This window comes from Parus major, chromosome 8 (genome assembly GCF_001522545.3).
Source record: "Parus major isolate Abel chromosome 8, Parus_major1.1, whole genome shotgun sequence".
Classification (NCBI taxonomy): Eukaryota; Metazoa; Chordata; class Aves; order Passeriformes; family Paridae; genus Parus; species Parus major.
The window spans coordinates 29,569,322-29,578,727 of NC_031777.1; the positions used below are offsets into that span (position 1 = coordinate 29,569,322).

Consider the following 9,406-nt stretch of genomic DNA (forward strand, 5'->3'; position numbering starts at 1 on the left):
ACCGTGCACTGAGGACACCACTCCAGAGCCACAGGGACTGTGCTGCTCCCCAGGGACAACCTCACAGCCTTCCCCACCAAACTGAGGCATCAGAGCTTTGCATTTTGACAAAATTTTTGGGCTGGGAACGTGCTTGACGAATGGACCTGCCAAAACACGGAGACAGATGGAGCAGGAGGCACGTTAGAGCTCCAGGAACAGGGATGGGAGTTTATCCAGCAGCTGGAGTTTGTTGTGCTGAGCCAAGAGCACAGAGAGAGCTTAAAGAGCCAGAGATGATTTGGTTTCCTTAACTGGAAGAGCAGGAATCTGCAGCTGGAGAGCCCAGAAGTGCCAGGCAGAGCAGGGAAGGCTTCTCTGCAGGTGGAAAGCTCCCACGTTGCTGTGCAGGACCTGGGACAATGCATCTCAAGATTTTTAAGTAAAGGATTATTTTTCTACTATTTATTGAACTTGAAACTTTGGGGGGAGGGAGGGGAGAAAACCTGTTAGGGATTCTCAACGAGTACCACGTGCATTCTGTGCTGGGGAAGGGGCTCTTCCTGGGAAAACAGCTGTTCCTGAGGAGCTGAGCTTCACCCAGCGCCCCACTCTGCAAAGGGAAAATGAAGAAGCCCTCTCTGCCTCGGTGTTTACATTAGGATTGCTTTCTTTTCCATACTTGTTTCCTGTAAATATTACAGCCTGATTTCTATTCCAGTAATGTCTTCCTATTTGCAGAGGAGAAATCCTGTACTCTGATACTGAAATTCAGAGAATTCTGCTCAGAAACTTCTCCATCTTTATCTCTTTGCTCATCCTTAAAGGCTTCCTGTGTGGAAGTAATAAAGAAGTTCTTTAGCATTAGTTACCAGATATTCCCAAATGGAATCTGTGCCATTCTTCTGTTTCCTTAGACCACAGGTAGGGATAAACCAGTGTTTTGTAAAACTTGGGTTACTGTGGGAGAAACCTTGAAACCATAATGAGAAGCTGCTGCTGTTTGTCTGGAATTTTAACCTTGCTTGGTAATTCAAACAAAGATTAATCAATGTCTACAACGCAGGACATCGTAATTATCAGTTAGTTTTCAATCACAGTGTTGTATTTTAGATTCACATTTTGTGATTACAATGATATCAAGCTGTTCTTGCACTGTGCATATGGTAAACATCCATTTATATGTAGGTTTTTTTAAAAAAAAAAATTCACTTGTTTTAATTAATATGGTACTTAATACTGTATTATGTAAAAAATTGGTTCTTAAACAGTACAGTAAAATAACTCTATGTGTGATACCAGGATACCCCTTTATACTATGTATAAAATTAAAATCTCTAGTGAAATAAACTGTATATAAGTATAGATCTGTGGAGAAGTGGCTGCACTGAAATGATTCTGCCTCAGTTTCCTTCTCTGGCTGAACAGGACTGAAAATTCACTCCAGTTCCTCCAGTTTCATCAACAACCTTGAGGAATCCAAACATGGAATATAAATGACGGTATTGATGGAAGTTTTAAAGCCTTTTTCAGCTGGTTGGTCATTGTTTGGGAAATGACCATATCTGGAAGTGATCAGTCACTGCTTGAATCACCAAAGCAAATAATTTCAGGGTTTTATTTTCCTGTTCCTCTCCTGAAACCTCAGTTGCTCTGGATTTGCTGTTGTGCTGTGTTTGTGGGGGATTTGGTGGAGGATTTTTGCTGAGCAGGCAGTGCAGGAATCCACTGAGCCTCTGCTTTGTGCTCTCAGAGCTGATGCCCTGGGTATCAACCAGGCTGGGATTCATTTCCAGTTTGGAATCCAATGCTGGTGCTTGGGTACTGTGGGACAAACTATTTTTGATAAAATGTGTCAGAAATATCATTAACAAATTGGAAAAGTTGGAAAAAGTCATCATGTTCATCACTTGAACTCCAACATCACTTCAGGGGAGAGGTTTTTTGGTGTTTCCTCACTTTCCCTGCCAGCAAAAGGTGCTTTCAGGCTTCTCTTGCAGCTCTGCCAGGAACACAGGAGCTTCCAGAACCTCTTGGAACAGCTCTGGGAAATCCAGCAATCTTGTCCTGCTGCCTTAAAAGCTTTTCAAGAGCTTCTCCTCACTGCTGTTTCACCTCTTTTCTCCTGGGACATACAAACTGTTCTTGATTTGAGGGGTCTGCACAACCCTGCTTAACTTGAAATGATGGGGAAAGCCCGAGCTTGAGGTGAAAAGTAATTACAGGGAAAACTCTGATTTCCAGGTGTGTCAAATCCCAGCTCCCAGTGCTGGCACTGACCTTGTCCCAGCAGGAATAAACGGGATGCTGGGGAAGATAGCACTGCTGATAATGGATGTGATTGGGGTTTGGCAGGAGCTGCATGAGAGCTCTTCATTTTTATTGCCTTGAGTTGTGCCATGGCCTTCCCTCCCCAGAATTATTTTACTGTGTTGACTGAGGAGCAAGATCATAAAAGGAGCAGTTAAACCCTGGATCCTCCTTCCCTAGAACTGATAACACTTTATGGCCATTAATTTTCCACTTATTTCATTTTCCCAACATAGTTTTAATTTTCTGTAGGTTTTCTTCCATTCTCCCAACAACAAAAAATGTTCTTTTAAAGTGAAAATGAGCATTGCCTTTAGTTTGTGTTCATGAATGTTAAACTGACTCGATGCTTGGGGTGTTTGAGATTTGCCAAGTGTATGGATTTTCCTATATCCAAGGAACCATGGAGAAGCATTTTTATGAGCAGAATATATTGATTGAAAATGCATTAAGATTTTTTTTTTTTTCATTTATTTATGCTATTGCCTGGCTAAAAAGTGTGTTTTGCAAGGCCTGGTACAATTTACCCATGACCATTTTATAAGGCCACTTAAGCCATGAAATATTATCTTTATCCTTGCCCTTGGCAAGGGCAGGGAAGGGAGGATGGATGGGAATTCGGGAGACATTCACATGCAGCAGGACTTGTGACTATAACTGGGCAAAGGGACATCTCTCAAAGGCTTTATTCTGTCAAGTGACCCAGAAATGGGCAAGAGGACAGAAAGTGGATTTGTCAGGGATAAAACTGGGAGCAAGCTGGCAGCAAATATGGAAAAGGAGAAAAAACTAGGATGCAGAAGTCCTGGATCTAAGAGAGTTCAGGTGATCCAAAAGGCTGTTGGTGAGTTCCAGGATTAATTTGCAGCGTTCCCAGCTCTTGGCTGCCCATTTCAGTTGTTTGTAAAAGAGATTCCCAGCTATGGCTGGGCTTTTCAAAGGAGCCTGCTCTGGGCTGTCAGCGATGTTTGGAATATTAATTCCTGCAGCAGTTAACTGGGGAACCATTGGATTGTTTTGCTGTACAAACCCCCCTTTGCCAGGGAGCCTAAGTGGGAAAAAGGAGCATCAGTGCCACAGAATATTTGATATTCCTGCCTGGCAGCCCTTGGGCTGATGAGAGGTGATGATTTTGTGCTTTGTGCTCTGAGCTGAGCACGGAAGGACCTTGGCCCAGAAGGGCCGGCGTTCCCGGAGCCAAGGCTGCGGTGGAATTTGGACACTGCAGTCCAAGAGTGAAGTTCTCCAAGCCCTGCCTCGTTAGTGAAGTGCCAGACACAGCTGGGGTGAGTGCCAGCCCTTGCTCAGACTGCTGGTTCCTCCTCGGGAGAAGATCCCATGGGATCACTGAAACCCCTTTGGATCAGCAGGAATGTGATGGCAGAGGCAGAACGAGTCTTGGATCTGGAGGTTTTCTTCAGCTCAGAGTGGCCTCTTTCTAAATCCTGTGGAAAAAATGATCCCTGGGCTCGTTTCTGTCCCTGGGAAGGGGCAATCCTGCTTTGCTCTGGTTTGTTGGAGGCTTTGGGAGCTGGCAAATCCACCAGGTCAAGTGGCTGGGATTGCCCCTCCTGGGACAACAGCAGTGACAGCAGGGAAGGGAATCTGCTGGCCAAGGTCACAGGGCTGAAGGAATCCTTCCACCCCACCTTCATCTGCCTCTGGAACAACTCCATGGAGAAAGGGAACAGCCTCCAACACTGCCAACTCAGCACTTTCCACAGCCACTTGGCAGGAAAAAAATGTGCAGGAAGGTGTTGGCAAGGTCCTGACAAAACTGGTGGTCTTTCCTAAAATCCAGGTGAACCATCAGACCTCCAGGTTTGGACAGACTTCCAGTTAGGCCAACACTGCTGGATTTTTCCAATTTTAAAACTCTTCCATTGCACCAAGGTAATGAAATTGGGCAGACAGCCTGAGATGGGCTGGCACCAGCAGCAGGAAACTGGGAATGCAGTCAGAGAGTTTAATATCCTCCTTTTCACTTCTCCAACATTCTGACACTTGCATGAAGTTGCTCCTAATATCCATTCTCTTGGCATAATTCATGCAAATCACATGCAGGATTAAAGGTTGAGTAATTAACATGATCTAATTGCTGCAAAATAATAATAACAGCCTCCTTAATCGTTTATTTTTGTTACATCTGGACCTAGGAAATCTCCAGAAGGCAAAAAAAAATCTCAGCCAGGGAACTAGAAAACCAGGAAGGGGATGGATTTTTTTCACTCTGAACATGGAGAAATCAGGCACAGCACGTTGGGTGACAGTTCCTATGGAAACCTTTTGGAACTGCACAGCAGAACATTTGAAAGCCTCATCATTTTTTTGGGAATGTTTCTCTTGTGTTAGCTCCTTTAGGCCAATTTTCCACCTTGAACAAGTTGGTTTTTTTTCCACTTGTAACAAGTTTTTAAGGACAAAATATTGTTTGGGGGGAAATTCCAGGCTCTGCTGGCAGGGAGAAATCATGGATGGGTTTATCTTCAAACAAATTGCTGGTCCCATGCCTGCTCCCTCCTGGTCCATCCCAAATCCTCAGTTAATCACAGCAAATTTCCTCCAGGTTTTTAATTAGCCAGACCCAAGGAGCAGTAATGGAGATGTATGGATTTACCCTATGGAATGCATTGTGATTTCCCAATTTTTTGGTGGTAAATGATTTTGTAATTCCCTGTGAATTCTCAGTTTCCAGTTCCTAGAAAATTGGTGCTTTTAGGGAATCTGAGACTGAATTCTTTGGAATTCCCATGTGCAGCACATTCATGGGCTGGCCAGTAAAAACACTCCTGGTAGGAATGTGGGGCTGGACCTGCTTTTGCCAGGAATCCAAGGAACATTTGGATGTTTTTTTTAATACTAAAATTTCCAAAATGCACGTGGTGCCAATAACTAATAAGTAAATTTGAAGCTGAATGAGGAAAAGTAAAGCATGTGTGGGAAGAATGGTGATTTAAAGCAGGGAGGGCATCGATTCAGGACAAAGTGCTGCTCTGAATATCTGGGCCATTTATTGAGGAGGATTGTATTTGTTTGATCCCACTTTCCTTTGTTCTCAGTTATTATTCAAGAACTTGGCTTTGCTTTGTGGTGTTTATTTTAAGATTTATTTTTTTTAATTTATTTTATTTTATTTTTGCTGTCTTTAAACACAACCCCACAGCTCTGCCAACGATGCATGGAGCAACAAAGGTTTGAAATTCTGCAGAGAGAGACCACAGGTCTCAAAATAGCCCCTTACAGCAGAGCCCAGTCATGATTTCCTTGCAGGAGTTACTTTGTAAGTCACAGCTCTGGACTCTCCCCGAGTTAAAAGAGTGGAAGCAAGGAGAAGCTGCTCTCTACCAGGCTGATCCTGAGATAATCCATCATTCCCAAACTCGGGAGCAGCAAATTCACAGCCAGCAGGTTCCTCTTCAAATGTTTAGCAAAGAAGTTTTTGTGCCAGGATGGAAGAGCAGGAGGAAAGAAACATCCCAAGTTTGGGCATGTCATGGAATGGCACACTGAGAATGCCAAAAGTATTGGAATTTGTAGGGAAAAAAGGATGAAGGAACTCCTTTTGGCACCTCTGGTGTATTTTGGACACAGTTTGTATCGTGAGGTGATGTGGGTGATCATCACCAAACTAATTATTGGTGTTGAAAATGAGATTTGCATCTTTCAGATTGAAAATCTCAGTGTCTTAATGAAACAGGAGCAGCTGGAGCAGGGACAAAAGGGAATGGCATTGTTTGTGTTGTTGACCTGAAGTGGTGATGGGAATCCATTATTTTTATTTATTTTGTTTATTTTTATGGAATAAGCAGCAGCTGATGGGTTCCACGCCCCCCTGCAGGAAATATTTAATTGTTTAATTTTTCATTAAGCCATCACTTACCTAAAGAGCTCATGGATACATTCCCAGTACCTCAAATCCCTGGGAATATCAGGTGGGTCTTGTATCCAGCAGATGTTCCCAGTCTTGGCTTTCACAGATAAGAATTTGTACTTTTGGATGTAGAATCCCAGAAAATCCCAGAATCCTGGACTGTTTTGTGTTGGGAAGGACCTTAAATCCCATTTCATTCCACCCTGCCATGGGCAGGAACACCTCCTGCCAGCCCAGCCTGGACAATGATGCCAGACTGCACCTGTAGTTCCAAAAGAATGCTTGGAATTCCAATTCTAATTCACACTCATTCCATAAAAATTATAACATATAGATGATTGGTATGACTTCAAAGCAGCAGAAGCAGAGAGAAATTATCTTTTTAGGAGAGCTACAAATGCAACTGCTGGGGTTGGGTACATGACTCTTAATTAGCAAGGAATTTAATGAACTAAATTTAATTATTACAAAGCAGTTTATCAGTGTGACAGCATCAGGGCAGCAGCATAACTGAAGCTGTAGCCATGTAAATATTTCATGGAAAACTGTAATCAACAGGAGGAAATTCCTTAAGGAAATACTTGCATGCCTTGGCTCAGCATCCTCTTCCTCCTGGAACAGCTCTTTTTTTGGGAGGCTGATATCACCTGGACATGAGCACTGGGGGGAAAAGAATGAATACTTTGACCTACAAAATACAATATTTTAAATATCTATCTCTAACCAAGAAAAAAAAACTTATATTTCTCTGATATTTTATATATTCTTTCAATATATTCCTATTTTCTAGAGTTTCTCTGGTGCTATTAACTGCAGGAATTTTGTTTGTGCCATTAATATCAAACTATTCATTTCTGAATTCTTTCAGCAATGGACTTTAAATTTGAATGACTCAGATCCAGGGACACCTGCAGCCCATCAAAAAGAGACCAGAAAAAGGCAATTTTTGAGGAGATAATCACTGTAGGTAGAATTAATGAGCATTGGTTCCAGGTGAAGCAGTGTCCACCTTCAAACTGGAAAATTAATGGTAAAATTAATTACTCTGCTTGAATTCCTTCATTAGCATCACTAAATTTTATGATGTTTGAGCAGATCCATAATTTCTGCTGTAACAGATTGATCTGGTGATAATTTTTGAGGAGATATTACATTTTTCAGTCTTCCTAGGAGAAAAGTGTTCCTTTTTCATGATCCCAGAATTATTTACATCCCATAATTGATGAACCCTTCACACCTCTCATTTCCAATTATTTTATTTATTAAAAATAATGTGAATATTGAAAAAGGAGAAGCATTACCTGTTTGAGAAAAAAAATAGGGAAAAGGAGCCCTTGAACAGAAACTTGTCAGCTGTCAGTTTTGAAATAATAAACCAAAAATCCCTTTGATAACTGGACTTTTAAAATTCATTTGAGAAGTAATGAAAGGCCGAGATACTTTGTGTTCTTTACTTGTTTTGGTTTGGGCTAAAGCAATTTCTAAAATAATTTATTTGGTGGAGTTTTTTAATCTGTAACTGATAATTAAAGTGGCACCTTGAACCTGGTCAAGAATTATCCATCAGAATTAGATTTTCTTGATAAGAATAGTTACATACACCCAATTTAACTCCAAGAGTTCTTCCAATTTCCTTTTTGAGACTCTTTATGTTTCAGGTCTGGATTCTCTTTTGTCTGTTATTTGTGGTTGGCCTCGTGTCTAAAAATGGCTACAAATATTTAAATTATTCTTCACTCATTTATAGCAATGCTGACAACATTAAGAGCTAAATTTACTGTGTTGTAAATGACATTGCAAGGAACTATGCTAGAGGAAAAATGAATTTTCCAAGAGAACAACCTATTTTATTTTTTTAAAGTAGGTGCTGACTGAGTGAAATGTTTTTATAGACAGAGACTTCATGGAAGGGGAAATTTATTTTATAGAGATTCCATGAAATATTGTCCTTCTGTTGTGATGCTGGGCTCCTTTTTATGGTGGGTCACAGCCCTGTGCCTGTCCCCTGTGTCACCAGAACAGCATCCAGGTGCTGTTTTCCCCATTTTCATGGATTTTAATTAGTTTGCCACATTCCTGCTGAGGAATAAAAATGGGACAAGACCACTCTGGGCCATTTTACCTGCTGATCTCCAGAGGAGTTCTTGGCTTCACTTGGGATTATAGGATGATCTCAGAGGTCTTTTCCAGCCTAATGGATTCTGTGGGATCTGCTTTATTTTGTTGCTGTTTTGTATTTCAGTCTCTCCAGGTGGATCTGGATCCCAGGAAGGTGGCACTGATGGGGATCTGGGGAATGATTCCTGCTGGGTGAGGGACAGTGTCCTGGCCTTGGCTTCCATCAGCATGGATCCTGGGGCAATCCCCCTCACAAGAGAGCCCGAACTCTTCTCCAGAGCACTCAAATCCTTCCCAAAAATCTGTCTGGAGATGCATTTCTGTGGGGATGAAGTGAGGAGAAGGGCCTGAGGGTGCTGGTGGACAAAGAGCTGTCCCCAAGCCAGCAGAGTCCTGGGGGACAAGAGGCCAGTGGGATCTTCGGGCACAGCATTCCCAGCCGGTCAGGGAGGGATCCTGCCCCTGTGCCCAGCCCTGGAGGCACCTCTGGAGTGTGTGTCCAGCTCTGGATCCTCAGCACAGCAGGGACAGGAGCTCCTGAGCTGAGGAAGGGCCTGGAGCATCTCCGTGCCCAGGAGAGGCTGAAGGAGCTGGGGCTGCTCAGCCTGGAGAGGAGCCCCAGCTGAGAGGGGCCTCAGCCCTGGCTGTCCCTGCTTGTCCCCCTGTCCCTGGCTGTCCCTGGATGTCCCTGGGTGCAGGAGGAGCAGAGCAGGGCCCAGGCTCTGCTCCGGGGCCCAGCAATGACACCAGAGGAACGGGATTGATCTCAGCCATTCCCCCTGTACAGGAAGCAGAACTTCTTCACTGTACGGGTGATAGATTGTCCAGAAGGGCTCTGGAGTCTCCTCACTGGGGATATTCCAGACCCGTCTGGACACAATCCTGTGCCATGTGCTCTGGGATGTCCCTGCCTGAGCAGGGCGCTTGGACCCGTTCTGTGAAATTGCCGCTGCGTTCCCGTTCATCCCGCACACCCCCTGGAGCTCCGTTACGGGCAGCGCCGAGCCCGCCCCGAGCCTGCTCCGCTTCCCCGTGTCCCTGCGGGGCTCCGCGGGCCTGCTGCCGTGAGGGGCCGTGAGGGGCCGGGCCCCGGGCTCCCTCAGGCTCCCCCCGGGCGGGGCAGGGCGG

At 44.0% G+C, this 9,406-nt stretch overlaps 1 long non-coding RNA gene across 1 annotated transcript; it reads right to left on the reverse strand.

Annotated features, from left to right (window-relative positions):
• Positions 1-6,587: 6,587 nt before the first annotated feature.
• On the reverse strand, positions 6,588-8,763 carry LOC107208508. The gene is made up of 2 exons (XR_001523229.3): positions 8,283-8,763; positions 6,588-6,820 (listed from the first exon to the last, which is right to left on the reverse strand). It is a non-coding gene; the product is annotated as an uncharacterized LOC107208508 (long non-coding RNA).
• Between the last annotated feature and the right edge of the window lie 643 nt (positions 8,764-9,406).